At 32.8% G+C, this 17,847-nt stretch overlaps 1 pseudogene; it reads right to left on the minus strand.

Moving 5' to 3' along the window:
* Positions 1–11,601, minus strand: part of LOC120271659 — a 21,662-nt pseudogene extending 10,061 nt beyond the window's left edge.
* Between the last annotated feature and the right edge of the window lie 6,246 nt (positions 11,602–17,847).

The following is a 17,847-nucleotide window of genomic DNA, read 5'->3' on the forward strand; positions in this document are numbered from 1 at the left end:
ATGTCCTCATCCTTTGGAACCATCTCATCATCAAGTTCCAACGTATGACCCTAATTTGCAAAGTCATCCACAAATGAAGAACAGTAAGTAGAAAAAAAGTATAGAACAATGTTCGCTAGATCAAAAGCAAAAATTAATCACTAAAAAAGTGATGGACCATGTCTTTAGTAGAAAATGCTAGAAACAAGAAAATGGAAACAAAAAACGGAATTCAAGCCCAAAAATTGAAGAAATCTACATCTTACATGGCGGGCCACAAATGTAAGAAAATTGCTTCTTCAACAGCAAATCTGCAGTGGATGTATAGACCTGCATCACATACTGCCATTGGAAAGATAGTGTGTCATGAGAATATGTTCAAGAAAAAGTCTGCACATATACAAAAAAAGACTTGCAACTATACCTAACTGTTATCTAGAAATAGTGCTATACGAAGGGCACTGGCCAGGTCATCGAACTTCATATATAATTTATATGCTATGTCCAACGCTAATAGATCATCAGGCCCAGGTAGATAGCTACAAGATCATGCAATTTGAGTAAATAATTCCACACATAACAACACAAAACAATCAAACAAATAATTATAATATCAATTGTGAGAAAACAATAATCGAACAAACAATAAAAAAAATTGAAAGGGAAGGAACCACCTATAGTATTGTCAATACAAAACCATGCAAGAAACTAAATAAAAAATATGGGCAAGGAATTTAAACAATTACAATGGCACACATCAACACATTCCAAAACCTTCTTGGTGAAGCAAATTCAACCAGTAATTAGATAATTCTATTCTTAAAAGTACATCAACATTGTTTTATCAATAGAAGAAAATAGTTAAAGAAAATATAGTAAGCTAACTGCAAGAATTCATATTTAATATAGCTCAATGTTCTAAATACATGAACAAATTCAGATACCTAAAAGAGCTTGTTAGATACAAGCATGCCCTCTTATAGTTTGAAGCATCAACATGTTCAACCAACAAATCAAGATTTTCAACCTGAAATAGATCAGGAATGTATAGATAACAAGTTTAGCGTACAATAACCATGAAAAGCGGCTGCAACTTACCTCCATCAGGAGATCAACAGCTTTTGGTCTTGGCATTACATTGCAACAATAGCATCCTTGACAAGAAGGAAAATATTAAAACAATAAAACCGATGTAAACCACTTAAGTAGTGAACGACATAGCAGATGAACTGAAAATTGCGCTAACATTTCTATTCAAGATATACCTTCATGTGAAAAGCAACAATTTGTTACACAAGTTCCATTAGATTATCTATCGACTTGTCCTCATACTATGAGAAAAGAAGGGAAAAGGATGAACAGCTAAAGAATGCTACCAAGTGCTAAGGAAAAACATAGGTAACTAAAAATATGCCTTTAAATTATAAAAACCAAAGACATTGAGGGTAACTTACCATTTTGTAAACTCTTGTGAAATTTAACTAGGAAGGTTTCTGCATAATAAAAATCATTAAAAAAAGGTGTCAAGAAACATGCATAATACTTGATTTAGATAGGTTTGATAGTTTTTATTTTTTGGCTTTTGGTGTTGATCAAGTTAAAGAAAACAACTCCCAGAACAATTGTTTAAATAGCATAAATCATAAAGTAACTATAATACATAATTTATCAAGAAATAAAAAATAATTAGGATGTTGCTAGAAGAAAACTTGAAAATTTATATAACACCTGCTTACAAATTTAGTAATAAAAACTAATGTCTGGTTTTACATTTTAGCGAGCAATCACCATATGTGGTTTTTTTAAAAAAAAGTGAAGTTTCTTACCTCAGATATTCATGGCCCAAGAACCAATGTTACCCACTAAACCTAACAACCTATACTTCAAACTCTCCTGAAAATAAGACATAAAAGTTGAGATTAAGCTTCTCATGAATGATAATTGTAGAAATGCCTATATGCACTAGAAACTGCAACAAACCATGGTGAGCTCAATAAACACATTAAAAAAGTTTCTTGTTGAAATGAAGCCATTTAAACAACAAATAGGACCTAAATTTCTGCCACATAACTTAGATTTATTTAGATGCTCGGGGATAGGATACATTAATACCCATTCATACAAATATAATTACTCAATTTTCTTATGGAATTTATAGATACAAGCAAAATGTTTAGAAAACCTTATTTAATTTCTAATTCATTTAGTACCAAAGTAAAAAATAAGAAGAATGAGATAATAAACATACATTCTTCAAATTTGTTTGTACCTATGTTTCTCAAATGCCTCTAGTTGCCTCAAATTGATTATCAATAGGGTAAGCATCATTCAAAATGACAATCAAATTAATAAGCTTGAGGTTAACACTTACTAGCTAGCCTACATATCATAGCACTTGATTCATCTCTCAACTACTTTCATATTGTCATTGCCATTTGTCTCACCTAAATCACTCAAAATCAGACGTTGAATTCTATTGTTCAGAGTCATAGACTGCATGCCATTCATCAATAATTAATATATAAATAAACATACATATAAAAAATGGAATGAATTGATAATCAAAGAACATACCAAGCCCTTATAGTTATGTTCAAGAAGGAAAGTTTTGCAGCTTGGAAAATAGAAAATCACTCTGAATGACAATTCATGACCTTTACCTCAAACAAAAAAATTTGAAAAACATTAGAATTAATTGTTGATGAATAAATTGAAGTGAACTATGGTATGAATAGTTGCTTCATCTTCCTTATCTACAAGTTGAAGAGATACTAACTTCTACACCAACAACTTTAAGAAGATAAAACTCAAAGTAAACTTTAACATATATCCTCTTCTTCATCATTTTGGGCCATCAAAAGTGTTGTCGGCGATGAGTGTGGTGTGAGGTCTCTTTCTGGTCGAAGAGTGCTCATCAACATACGATTGGGCCTTCTCTGTTGGTGCACTAGGGATAGATCACGTGAGAGTAGCAACATGCATATCGGAGAGGTCAATGCCCTTAACAACAAAGAGCTGTAAGCAATGACATTTCAAATGACTCAGGATGAACCCACTCAATCCGCATAGCATCATGTTCGGCTCACATCTTATCATACTCGGCAAGCATTGCATTGTGCTTAGCTTGGGTTTTTGCTAGCTCAGCCTGCAACTCATTAATTTTGTCATATGGTTGACTACTTGAATGAGAAGGCCCCGAACATAGCTTGTAATTGATTGAAGACATTTTCCTAATTATATTACCCCTTTTCAACACTCTATTACAACTTCCGACAGTAATGTTGTCCCACTATTCATTTTGGTTGATAGAATTCTCATCTTCTCCTTGATCACGTTTTATTTGCAATGGCTTTATCAAAATGTTCTTGCATCCATCAAAAATTAGATCCAATTAGTAAAAAAATATAATATATAAATGTCTAAAGTAACCTATAAAGTAATATATATAGACACACACATATAACAAAGTAAATAAAGTTGATGCAAACAAATAAATTAGCTTGCATTGTAAGAGATTGCAATGTTTGAAAAAATATATATGGATATAGTGTTCACAAAAACAAAATCCTTGCTTGAACAATCAACGTAATTGCTTGGAAATAAATTGATGAAACTATTTGCTAGAAAGACATTAATTTCACAAATTGATTCAAATAAATTAACTTCTTGAGGCAATTATAGTATACTTGCAACAATTTCTTTACCATGCTCACCCTTGATAGTACAATCCTTCTTCCCATGAGTGCGGATGAAACATTCTTTCTGTGTCAGTTCCCTACCCAATTCTTCAATATGAAAAAATAGCATAATAAACAATTAAAGAATTAAATAAATCATAAATAATAATAATAATAATAATAATAATAATAATAATTAAATAGAATATGGTATTACAAGCCTGAGGAGGTGTACGAGTTAGATGTTGATAGATTTATCACGATAGATAGCAAATGAAGAAGCTCCATTTACTGCCCTGTTCTTTTTGTTTTGCTCACTTATTTTCTTGAACTCTTCCGACCCCCAATATTTCTACAAACTCTCCTAAATTGAAGGGGTCATCCACTCAAGTGGAGGCTTGTAAAGTGTATGTGCAAGGTACAAATGTTTTTTTCAACCATTCACTCGCCTCATGGTTGAAATGACATAATATCATAGACTCATGCTGCGACTCCCATGTGTAAATAGCCCTAAAAAAATAAAGATTTAACTACATTAATATATTTTTAATAGTAAAAACAATATATTTAATTAAATGATATTAATACATTAGTTTAATTAAATGATATTTACCCTAAAAGCTATGAACATTCTTAATTTGTCGCACGTCTCTAGGCACTTTTCCCCATCCAGTCCATGCTTCTTTGTAGTGGCCCTGGACCAAATCATATATTGCTCTTTTAACTTCGTAAATCTCTAAAAAAAAGTGAAATTAATAAACATTTTAATTATAAATTTAGGAACTTTTCTTAAGGAATTTATATATAAAATTATGATAGAAAAAATTACAATGAGAATAACTTAATTGGAAAGGTAGAAGAAAAACACGATCATAAATGAGACATATATCTACCACCACACATACACATCCATAAAAAACGTAGAAACAACATAGAAATACGAAGTTCTTGTCAAAAAGAGAAAAAAACACTAGATATTTAGTAATTAATTAAAAGTCATGTTCTCCTAGATCATCATCATCATCATTAGTTTCTTCATATTCATTATCTACATGTTCATCTTCTTCATCTTCCTCAGTTTCATTTTCTAAAATATCTTGCAACCCTTTCATATAAGTCAACAAATTGTTTTTATGCCTTGCGGATCAACCAAAGAAGGAATCTCTTGTATAATGTTGACAACCGGATTTGATGAAGATTTCATCCATTTGATATGCGGTGCTATCTTTTCCTGGCCAACTTGCCTCAACCATTCTAGCCTTTGTCTTGAACACAACTAACAAATCAACCTTGTCCTTTTTAATGCTCAGTGTACTCAATATAGTTCACTTGAATGGCTTGTTGTGCCAATACAAATGTATCATACTTTCGATACATTTTTTTTTATTAACATCAACCAAGTTATATAGAGGATGAACCTTAATGCCATTAATTGGATCAAACCATGTACACTTGAAGAGGACAACATGGCTCCATCTATTACCATGGTACTCAAGTCACTACAAGAAAACATAGGTATTAGAGACCGAAAATTCCGTCATTGATAGCTAAAATTCCGTTGGTGATATCTTTTACCGACGGAATATTCTGTTGGAAAATTCCGTCACTGAAAAACAAGTGGCTAATGCTATTCCGTTGGAAAAGACTATTCCGTTGGTGATACTTTAGTATCACTAAAGGAATTTTTCGTCACTAAAAGTGTTTATTACCAACGGAATTCCGTTCCTAAAGGAAGTTATTACCAACGGAATTTTCCGTCACTGAAAGTGTTTATTACCAACGGAAATTCCGTTACTGAAGGTGTTTATTACCAACGGAATTTGGTCTCTGATAGTTTTTATCACCAATGGAATTCTGTCCCTGAAAGTCTCTATCACCAACGGAATTCCGTCACTGAAAGTGTTTATTACCAACGGAATTCCGATTTTAATAATATTTATTACCCATGAAATTCCGTCTCTGATAGCATTTTTCATTATTATTATTATTATTATTATTTTGCTTCATTTTGCTGTATTACTTATAACCAATACTATTTCATAAACTCTATATAATAACAAACTCATTTATTCATAATAAAAAACAAGTTCAATTTTATTCAAAGCAAATAAGTTCAATTTTTCATCATATCTAAAAACATGTTCATACATAACCAAAGCATAAATAAGAGAAGCCTTTCTTGAGATCCTTCAGCATTTTGTTGTAGCTGAACTCTTTCTTCAATCGCTGCACAATGGTTACTCTTTTCCTCCAGTTGTGCTGTTATATGCTCACATGTACATGCTCCTTTGCTCCAACACCAAAATCATCTGCCTTAGCTTCGGCAAAAGGATATGCAACAAGAGGATTAAGAATGAGACAATTATACTTTTAATTAAGAATGATAAACTAGTAAAACAAAATGTAAAAAAATTAAAAATAATAACAAGAGAAAGATACAAGCAATGTCTCAAATGAAGAAAATAATAAAGAACCCTCACCATCCATATCCCATTGTTAAAGAATGAAGAGATCAAGCACTTTATGTAAATAGGAATAAATGATATTAAAAACAAATAATTATGTATTTCATATGCAACTTACAGGTCAAAAACATAACTATAGTCATTCTTTAATTTACTGATGCAAACTGGATTCTCAGCAACACTGCTATTGAAGTTCCCCAACTCTGCTTCTGCAAGAATTATATTATAAATACAATCTCAAAGCTAAGCAATGTATAAGAATGATATCCAAATCAGAAAATTGGTAGGCTTTCAAAGATAAGAAAATCCATCATTCTTTCATCATTCAGATATAAGAATGGTATCCATATCAATTAAATGCATAGTTCCATTATCATTCATTGCTTAATTTATAAATAACTCATCACTACCGAATCTCATTAGAACACTTTGGAAGGAGTCACTGATACAAACAAAATTATCAAGCTAGATAGGCATTTATATAATGCTAGAACAAAGAAAAATATTCTTCAAATGTTCAACAAGCAAAATTACCATCCAACCTAGCAAAACGAAATATAATACAAAAGATACAAAAAATTTGTCACGCATGGGAACAACAAACACTTACTTGAGAAGGTACAAAATGAATAGCTGAAATTGGAGATGACCCATTGGAAGGAGAACCAGCAAATATGGCAGAGCATTCACTAATTAATATGAGCAAACAATGTCCATGTGCATACAGTACATACCCTCCGATCAATTAATCCTCATAATTAATATGATCAAACAGATCATCAATAATGCACATTTAGAGTCAGAATGACAAAGATGAAAAATCCAAACATCAAACATCAGAAAATGAATAGCAGCACAAGCCCAAGCATGGTGAATACTATTCATAGATGCAAACAAAAAAAACCATAATAAAATATGTATATATATTAAGTAGCAAATATGAACTCCTTGCCCAAAGAAATGAAACTAGTACCGCTGATTTACTCAAGCTAGATGAACTAATCTCTATTAAAAGTATGTGGAAATGATCCTCAAATTTAATGCATAATTAGTTTAAAAAATTACTGATTGATAGCAATGTGATGATTAAGAGAATATATGATGTCAAGATGGATCGACAAGACGATCAGACTTACCCTCACAAGCATACCAACAAGATCATGTTTATATACTAGTAATTTAAACAAAAGTTGTGCGTCTAAAGGCTTATTATTTGAATTCATATTGTAACGCTAATCAGCAGTATACATGAGCATCATTATTTCTTTGCAGTTTGCACCACCTCCCTTCCTGCTGTTATGTTCTATCCATAATTAAGAAAAAAAAGGCTAATAACTTCACAGTTCACGCTTCTGGCATACCAAAGCTTTTCACTTGCAGTATATTCTCTAGTACTCTTCAGTCTTCATTGACCCCAATATAAAGAAACATGAAAGAGTTCCAGATAGTTATAGGATGATATGATGATAACCATGTCTTATGATTGACAATCATTACTTAATTAAATCAGGCATAATCCCAAGAAACTGAAGCTTACCATTTAGATGAATTCAGGTAATAGTCTCCCTTGAAGTTGCAAGAGCACCTTGAGGTCAACCTCCTTAAGTTTCCTTAACATATCAATCATATGATGGGATATTCATCAGCGATATAGCAGTACCCAAAAGCAAATTATATCTCCCTTAAATCCAGGTAATGTGTACACTCTCATTTCCATCCCAGGTTATCTTAATCACAAGTTTAACCTTCATTGAACATTTTGGCCTGAGGTTTTGGACGACAATATGATAAAATAAAATTGATCTATAAATTTAATTTATAGCTATTCTATGAAAAAAAAAATAATACCAAAAAGGTAATGGGATATATGGTATATGACCTGAGAAAGAATGACCAAGTCTGACATTTGCATGCCGATATTGAGCCATCTCTACCAAGATAGCTTCCTCAACCTTAAAAGTCACAAGAGAGATTGATAATATAAGAAATCAAATAAGCTATGTAGACGCTTCAATAATGTAAAAGGTATATCAAGGATAAACTGCCACTCTTACATGTACTATGCAATGTGATATAGGTGGCAATGCTTAAAAATTTGCAGCATGGAACTCATCATCCAATACTCACTGTATTCATTGAGCAATACTTCACGAAGATAAAATCAAGCCAATTACTTCCAACTTAAGACAGATCATGGACCCCAATGTAAATGATTACGAATGTCATGTATCAGTTAGATTACAGAATGAACAAGGAGTTCGAGTTAAATGAATTTCAGGTCCAGAGTAGAATTAATATTGAAAATACTCAGATATTTAAACCATTCTTCTCATAAAAGCACTATTATAGCTCAAGTGCATCTCAGGACACAACCTAAAATAGTGGAGATAGAACTAATGAACAAATTGACAAGGAGTTTGCTCCAAATACACCATTAATCAATTTAACATGGCAATGCACTCAAATAATCCCCAAACGATCAAAAACACCAACCAATCTAACAAAACCCAAAAGATCATGCTCTGAAATCACCATGAATAAATTCATCAAGCCATTAAAAGCAGTACCAAAATGATCAGAAAAAGAAACAAAAAAAAAGAAGAGAATGATAGAACACCTCCAAGGATGATTGGAATCTCCAAAAGCTACGATCCTCGAATGCCTTCGATGAATGTCTCTGATGTTCCTCTCGATCTCGAGCTTGTAAGACGTGAGATTTGAAAAAACGCTGGGCTTCGGAGAAGAAGAGGCGTGCGGTTGACGATGAAACATCAAAGCTCGAAGAAAGGGTTAGGGTTCGGGTTTCCAAGGCTCTTGAATCCGGCGCTGAGGTTGAAATGAGTATTGTATGGGGAGAATTTTTATTTAATAATTAAATTTTGAAAATTTCTTGTTATTTTGCATTTACATCCCAATAAATGGCAAAATTACAAGAATGTATACAAGGGAAAAAGCATCACTTTTGAACAAAATAAAATAAAACAAAAAAAAATAAAATAAAATAAAACAATCTAAAATGCGGTAAAAACAATATATGGATATAAAAAATAAAAAAAATAAAAATAAAAATTCTTAAAAAAAGAAATTTAAAAATAAGATATTTACAATTCGTGCAAATATTTTTAATATTTTTAATATATTTAATTCAAATATTTAAATATAATTAAATATAATTAAAAAAATTTGGTGATAATCCAAAAATTCCGTTGGTGATAATAAAAATTCCGTCAGTGATAGTTACAAATTCCGTTGGTGATAACCCTAAAATTCAGTGGGTGATAATACTAAATTCCGTAGGTAATAATAATAAATTCTGTTGGTAATAATACAAACATTCCGTCGGTGATAGTAAATAATTCCGTTGGTAAAAGTGCTAAATTCCGGGGTAATAATATGAAATTCTGTTGGTGATAACACCAAATTTCGTATGTAATAATCCAAAAATTGTGTTGGTTATAAAGCAACATTCTGTTGGTGATAGTACCAAATTCCGTTGGTGATAGTAGCAAATTCCATTGGTAATAATTCAAAAATTCTGTTGGTGATAATAGTAAATTCTGTTGGTGATAATAACAAATTCCGTTGGTGATAAGACAAGAATCCGTCGGTAGTAAATAGTTCTGTTTTTTAAAGTTCTCAATTCCGTTGGAAAAAATACGAAATTCCGTTGGTAATAACACCAAATTCCGTTGCTAATAATCCAAAAATTCCGTAGATGATAATTCAAGATTCTATTACAAATATATTAAAAAAAGATTTTAAAGCTTAAGAAAAAATTAATAATGTTTACCAACGAAATTTCCAACGAAATATATCAACGACGAAATATTCCATTGGTCATTATATAATATTCCGTCACTAATGTCTTGGTAGGTGTCAAATCCTTTCCGTTGGAATTCTGTCACAAAATCCGTTGGTGATATTAACTTTCACCCACGGAAAAATTCCGTTGGAAATTTTCTGTCCCTGATGCTCTTGTTTTCTTGTAGTGAGTTGGACTACATCCTGTAATAAACCATAGAAATCAGTACATGTCTCCTTAACATTGGACCCTTGTACACATATGCCACTATTCATGGTGGCTTTCTCGATGCTATGGGTGACACTATGAAAGTTATAACCATTGATGAAGTATCCTGATCATGTTGTCACTTTCATTGATGGACCCCAGGCAAGGTATTTCAAGAGAAAATCAATGACTTGATTGACCTTATTTGCCACCTAAACCCAAAAATTAAATATGAGATGTTTTGTCACTCTTAATACAATTTCAAGATATTAAAATGATTACTTACAAAATTTTCAAACCACTTTGCAAAATGCTTATCAATTGCCTTATCGATGGCATCAATAGGGTTCCCTTGTAGGCAGTTGACAAATATCCTATGAATGCACATTTAAGCAAGAAAATTTTAAAAACTATTGAAGTTAGATATTATATAGATTGTAAAATTGAGGGTTTTATTAATTGATAATATAACTTACTTGTAATATGGTTGCACTTCTGGATAATTTCACAATATATAGTATGTGCTACATGCAACTTATTTTTCAGAAAGCCATCTAATCCTTGCACGAGCCTGAATTCGACCTATGTAATTGAATATAGAGAAAGGTTCGAAGGCACCATCATTTACCCCGTCATCATTTCGTAGAGGTTTCCTCCTTCTACATGATACATGAGGTTCAAAATAATGTTCTAAAAAAAATGTTGATTTCTTGTGCAATATAAGCTTGACAAATTGAACTCTCAACATGTGTCTTATTCTTCAATGTTTTTTCAAGTCATATAGAAATCTACAAGTACAAAGATGAAAAGACTTTACATAAATAAACAAAATTATCTTAAATTCAATAAAGTTAGATTGCAACTTTTGTTACCTCTCAAAGGGATACATCCATCTATATTGAACAGGATCTCCAATTCTAGCCTCATAAGGCAAATGGACAATGAAATGCTCCATAAAATCAAAGAAGGATGGAGGGAATATTTTCAATAAGTTACATAAAATCACCGCAACCTTTTTCTCTAACTCCATAAGTTTATCAATGTCAAGCATAGTAGAGCATATTTTCTAAAATAATATACTTAATTCTATTAATGGATTCCATAAGAACAAGGGTAACATTTCTCTGAAAGCACTTGGATAAGTCTCTGCTTAAATGCGTGGTTGTCGTGACTCTTAGTGGAAGTTATCTTCAATGCATTCATATAAACACATTTTCCAATATTAGAAGCATAACCATCTAGAAACATCAAGTTCTAAAGCCATTCACAAATAACCCTCTTTTGCTCTTTGGGTCAAGGTGTATAATGCTTTTGGAATAGTCTACCTTGTACTATTTGAAGGAATTGTTATCTCCTTGAGGTCGCAAAGAATTCCAACATCTTTCCTGTCCTTAGCACTATCTTTACTCTTCCCTTTCACATTCATCATAATATAGAAAACATTGTCAAACACATTTTTCTCTATATTCATCACATCGAGATTATGTCAGATCAAGTTAGTTTCCCAATATGGTAGATTCCAAAAAATACTACTTTTCATCCACTTGTGACTTTTTTCATAATCTACAGGTGTGCTAATGGGGTCCTCCATGGCCGTTGGAAAAACCATTACCAAATGAAAAATTTCCTCCACCGACAACATTGGAGATGGATCACTCTTTTCCTCTCTACCTCGGATGAAAGACTTTTTATCTTTTTAGTAAGAATGATTTCAAGGTAAAAATACCCCATGACAATCAAAATAACTTACTTTTCTACCATGTTGTAGCTAAAAAGCATTGGAATTCTCCATACATATTGGACATTCTAATACCCCAATAGTACTCCATCCCAATAGCATTCCATAAGCTGGAAAGTCACTAATTGTCCATAAAAGTGCAGCCTTCATACAAAAATATTCATCTTTTGAAACATCATAAGTCATGGCACCAACAATACACAAACTATTCAACTCTTCAATCAAAGATTGAAAAAAAAACATCTATGTTCTTCTTCGGATTTTTAGGCCCTAGACAAATTAGTGATAAAAACATATAAGAGCTTTTCATGCACATGCCCAGTAGAAGTTTGTAAGGAGTCACAATTACTGGCCAACATGAATAAGTCTTTCCAAATTGCCTATGTGGTGCAAAGCCATCTGCACAGAGGCCCAATCAAATGTTGCGAGGTTCTCTAGCAAAATCAGGATAAGTTTTATCAAAATGTTTCCATACCTCAGCATTGGATGGATGACATATTACCCCATCATTTCTTTTGTGTGTAGCATGCCAAGTAATATGTGTTGTTGTAGCATTAGAAGCATATAACCTTTGTAATCTTAGAGTTAGTGGCAAGTATCTTAGTATTACCTGTGCAATTCTTTTACACGGGTGATTATCAAGTACCCCATGTTGACTATTCAATTGTTTATACCTTGGCTCATTACAGAACTTGCAAAAAACTTTCATAGCATCATACTTCCAGTACAACATGCAACCATTTTACAAGCATTAATTTTAACTACAGGTAAACCCAATGTATTCATAGTTTTTCTATGATGGTATTAATCAGTTGGCAATGTGTTATCTAACAGAAGAACCTCCTTAATAGCGGTGACCATTTTATTGAAAGTAGCCTCAGATATATTAGCATTAGATTTGATAGATAACATCCTAGCAACAAAAGACAACTGAGAGTGATTCTCACATACCACATATAAGGGTTGATCGGCAGCTTTTAATACATCAAAAAATCTGTTAGACAATTGGCTTATTTCATCACTCTGTAAATCTGAAACTGGCTCATCTAATGGTGGTTGCACACTTGGATCAGCTTTGTCATAACAATGAGATTCATCCATTGGTGAAACATGAGAATGAAGACAATCATATATCATCCTTTGATCCTAAGTCATCTGCTCACCCTCCTGTGCTATATGATCTGAAGGCTGATCATCAACGTCCTTAGGCTCTTCACTAATTAGGAATACTTCTTCACCATGATAGGTCCAATTCCAATAGCACTCTCTAAACCGCCGGCGGTACAAATGCAAAATGGCATCATTTGGATGAAGGAATCTCCTATTTTTGCACTTGAAACATGGACACCTAATATTTCCCCCTTTTTTTATGAGTTATCTTGATTAATTGCAAATTGAATAAATTCATCAACCCCAATAATGAATTCATTGGTCAATCCTTATCTTCCTGGCAGATTCCGATTATACATCCACTGCCTTGTCAACATTTTTGTTCTTACAGTCGTGGATTTTTTAATATTTTTATTAAACATTACAAAAATATTGTGAACACAAATTCAATAGTCACTGAACACAAATACAGCATTAAACAATAATTAATGAATTTATAGCAAACTCTTAATTTAAAAACTAGAACTAAGCTTTAAGGTTGAAAAAAAATTAAATGAGACAACACCACAAACAGTAATCTTGAAGAATCTCATGATGATATTCTCACATTTACTATTCATTTCTGACAAAATTAACAAGAAAGTGATGGGTTTTCAGAAAGGTGTCCATCACTTTCTCAAGTATCCCTAACGTACAAGCAATGATTCTTGGCTAATGCTCGTATTGAAATTGGTTATTAGTATGGCTTTTAAGGAAGGATGTTTCCGGGAATTGACTGGCATTAGGATTTGAGGGGTTCAACCACGAACTTGAAAATAATAAAAATAAAAAAAATAAAAAAGAGGGTCACAAGAAAATGTTGGGCCATAACAAATCTAAAAATAATACAAGTGTGTGTATCATGCTTGCATATATTTAAGAATAAGTGGCTTTCATGAACACACAATGCAAATTCATTAAGTTGTGCCATATTTATCATATGATGCAAAACTCTTGCTATTGCAAGAGGCATGATCATTATCAACACCATCTTCAATTAATTGTGCTTATAAACTTTATCTAGAACTTTATCTAGATAAATCTCATACGCCAATAAAAAAAAGGATTTTGTAGAGCAGTAGTGAAATAAAGAGCAAATGTCTATTTGCAAGTCAAAGGAAAAGAATGTGATTTGACATACTGTGCCAAACTCTTTAACTTCAAGTAAATTATGGTACCCATCAGTCTTAAAGGCATGTATTTGGATAAAAAAAAAATAAGAAAAGAAAAAGTCTAGCCTAGCACTCTAGTTTCAAATTTCATGTTTTCCAATCAGTAAAAAATTTAAAAATTGGTTTGCATGCAAGGAAACCAAGTGTCGCCATAGGTGATCCATTTCGAGCATATATCTTCATTTATTTATCTTCATTTATTGGTTTACAACAAGTTTCATGTGACTGATAGTGACCCCGGTAATAAAGCAAGCTATCTTGGACATATGCTGCATGTGGGAATAAAAATAAAGTAAATTTTATTTTCATAATTTGGCTAGATTTTGTTAAGACTCGTGGCTTTTGAATGAGCTACATATGATTTAGGAAAAAATATATAAAAAATATATATAATTGATTATTTCAAGGATTGGATATATGCAAATGCCTGGTTTAAGCAAATCCGATTTGTTTCTAGTGCACCTTCCAGGATTTGATAATGAATGCTGGTTATATGATTACTGTTGGTTTCCAAGTCATTATCACCATGACCTTTTTGAAAAAGTGGATAAACCACGATGCATTAGAAAGGAAAAGGAAAGTCTACCCCATAAAAAGGGGGAAGAAACAAAAACAACCACCAGGAGTGGAAGAACAACAACAAAAAAACGAAAACAAAACCCAAAGCAAGGGTTCCCCGAGGAAGGCGGGATCCAAAAGGAACCCGACTACAACAACCAGACTACTCTCCCTGGGCGGGCGGCCGCGCCGCCTGGAAGGCCAACTCGTCATCAGCAGAGGTAAGGAACTCCTGGCTCCTCTTGATTTTAGAAACTGGCTCCTCCAATTTAGCTCTCTTAGCCTCCGGCACTGCTAAAAACCACAGAATCAGCAAATGATCAATTTTTATAATAACAGAGGCAAGCGACATAAAAGTAGAATTGAAGATGCGAGCATTTCGTTCAAGCCAAATACACCAAGAGATCGCCTTAACAAGTAAGTCCCAAAAATAACACAAAGGTTTAGGTCCACTCCTCCTCCAGTTGCCCCAGAGGTCCTTAAGACTTCTCGGTGGCATCCGGTCACCGAAGAGCCTGCCAAAATAACCCCAAATAGCAGAAGCCACAGGGCAGTGAATAAGGAGGTGATCATTAGTCTCAATTGCAGAACAACACATCACACAAGTGGACGTAGGAAGAACATTACAGCGACGCAAGGCTAAGTTATCCAAAGTTAGGATTTTGTTATCCCAAGCCAGCCAATTGAAAATGTTAACTTTTTTTGGGGCAACAACCCTTAAGGATGGTAGGAGTAATTTGACAGCGAATTCCCCCATCATTCAAAAAATTGTAGAAGGTTTTGTGACCTTCATAAGACCACTTCGCCCAGCCTGGGTTTAATATAATTTGTAATATATAGTCATATCCATGAAACAAGCATCAGACTGTCACCAGACAAAATACAAGCTGATTTAGGTTGGCAGATTTTTCAAAAATGCAGGAATAAATTACTGGACAATTAGGACATTGTCGCTTCGACAAACTAGTTTTATAAAAACATCAAATTAAATTTTAAAATAAATATAAATATTTTGATGTATATTATATTTAATCCCATCATTCAGCGATGCATATAACACATCAAAATAGTTTGATGACTCACGATAACACATTACCAGCTAAAATGATTAAAAAAAACCCTTCCAAATGACTAATATATCTCACTTCGACATTGATAGAAAATTAGATGATACATTGTCCAAGAATATGATATTTTCCCTTCTATTTTTTTTTTTTCTTTAAACACATTTTAGACCTTGTTTTTTGCCATAACTAGCTCAATCTAAAACAAATCCTGATTAATCAGATTGACCACACACTAAAGTGTTAGTGTGTGGTCAATCTGTGGTCATTAACAAATCCTTATTAAATTGGTTTAATACTTCTCAAGTACTACCACACTATATATTTTCATTTATTTATTAATCAATGTCTTTTTCTGTGGTCATGCATACCCCACAAATCGACCAAATCTAATTTGTGCATCTGATGCTTTACTTCCATTTTCTTTCATCACTTGCATTGTGTTTATCCCACAATACTACAAATCTCCCTTTAATGTACAATGCCCTTTTTAATTTAAAATAATGCTCACCAAATCATTGTTTTAATTTTCTTATATATATATATATAGTTCACTCACAAGTGTTTTGTCTTGAGAAGCAAGTCAAACCAGCGGTCTTGTTCCTCGAGACCGGGAGTGGTCTAGTCAGTTGATTCTCCGCAATGTCAAGCCTGTAGAGTTTAGCAAGTTGGCCTAATGATGCAGGCAACCATCCCATGATCTTATTTGAGTTCAAAGCCTATGAAGAACAAACAATTTCTGAATGTATGCTGCATATTTGTTGCCATAAACACTACTTTCTTGGGACTAAGTGATGTTCCACTAGATACAACGTCCAGAATAAGGAGAGCTATCTGTGCAATATTTAAACATTCTAATAAGCATTCTGTGTCTGCAGAAAAAAGGAGAGCTATCTGTGGAATCTTTAAATTGAAACTAATTCTAAATAATTAACAAAAGAACAAATTCTAGTGCTAAAGATGTCTTGAAAGAAGGCATTCTTTTAAGATAGGTTCAAGTAGAATAAGATTTCTGAATTAATTTGTAGTACTAGAAGCAGTATATAACATGGCGCTAAAAATTAAAGCTTGATTTAGCAAACAAAAGAATAAAATTAGAAAAACAAGATCACATAACAACAAAATCAGAGAAATTGGATGTATTATAACCAATAGTATCAACATCAATGGAAGAAATGCCAAATTGAAATACCATATGAAAGTTATGTCAATCATTGAATACAAGTAAAGATGATACTTTTTAGTTTCCAGAATTCAAACAAGTTCATTGTCTAAATGAAGCTAGCTTGCCACCCTTAACTAGTTTGTCATGCATGCTCATTTAAGATTTCTTATTCATTTGTTGTAGTGTAAATTAAAGTAAAACTAAGGCCACGTTTGGATGATGGGAGTGCTTCCCAAGGATTGGGTTTCACATGCCTTCATTACTATTGACCCATGTTTGGCAACCATCAATGGAATCACAACGCATCTACAATAAAATGTCTTAGGAGTGGAAGACCGGTCAACAAAGGAGTTACACTCCAACCAAAATCTGGGGGCTTATGATTCCAATATAATAAAATTACAAATTTACCCTCTCATCTCTATCTCAACTTCTCCCATCCTTTAACACATCATCCCTACATTCCGGTAGTATCTAGCAATCTCCGGCAATCCCTGACAATCCCCAACAGTCCTCATCTCTGGCAAGGTTAAGCCACACACCAAATTGCTGATTTTGATTTTTTTTTTCTATTATGTGGATATTGTTTGGTGCATGCTATCCAAATGGAGTCAATCAAATGTTTTTGAGTTAATGCCCAAAAAAAGCTTTTGAGTTCACTGCGATAAAGTTTTTGAGTTCATACCCAAGAAAAGCTTTTGGGGTCTCAATCAAATGCAAGTGCTCCTTTTTATTGAAAAGATCGAAACAGTGTAGTATAAAAAGGAAAATAAAGGATGGAGGATAAAGAGAAGAGAACACTCTCACATTTTCAGAATTTTATTTGTTTCATATTATAAAACCTCAATTGATTCATGTCTATAAGAAATCA

Source organism: Dioscorea cayenensis, chromosome 11, assembly GCF_009730915.1.
Source record: "Dioscorea cayenensis subsp. rotundata cultivar TDr96_F1 chromosome 11, TDr96_F1_v2_PseudoChromosome.rev07_lg8_w22 25.fasta, whole genome shotgun sequence".
Classification (NCBI taxonomy): Eukaryota; Viridiplantae; Streptophyta; class Magnoliopsida; order Dioscoreales; family Dioscoreaceae; genus Dioscorea; species Dioscorea cayenensis.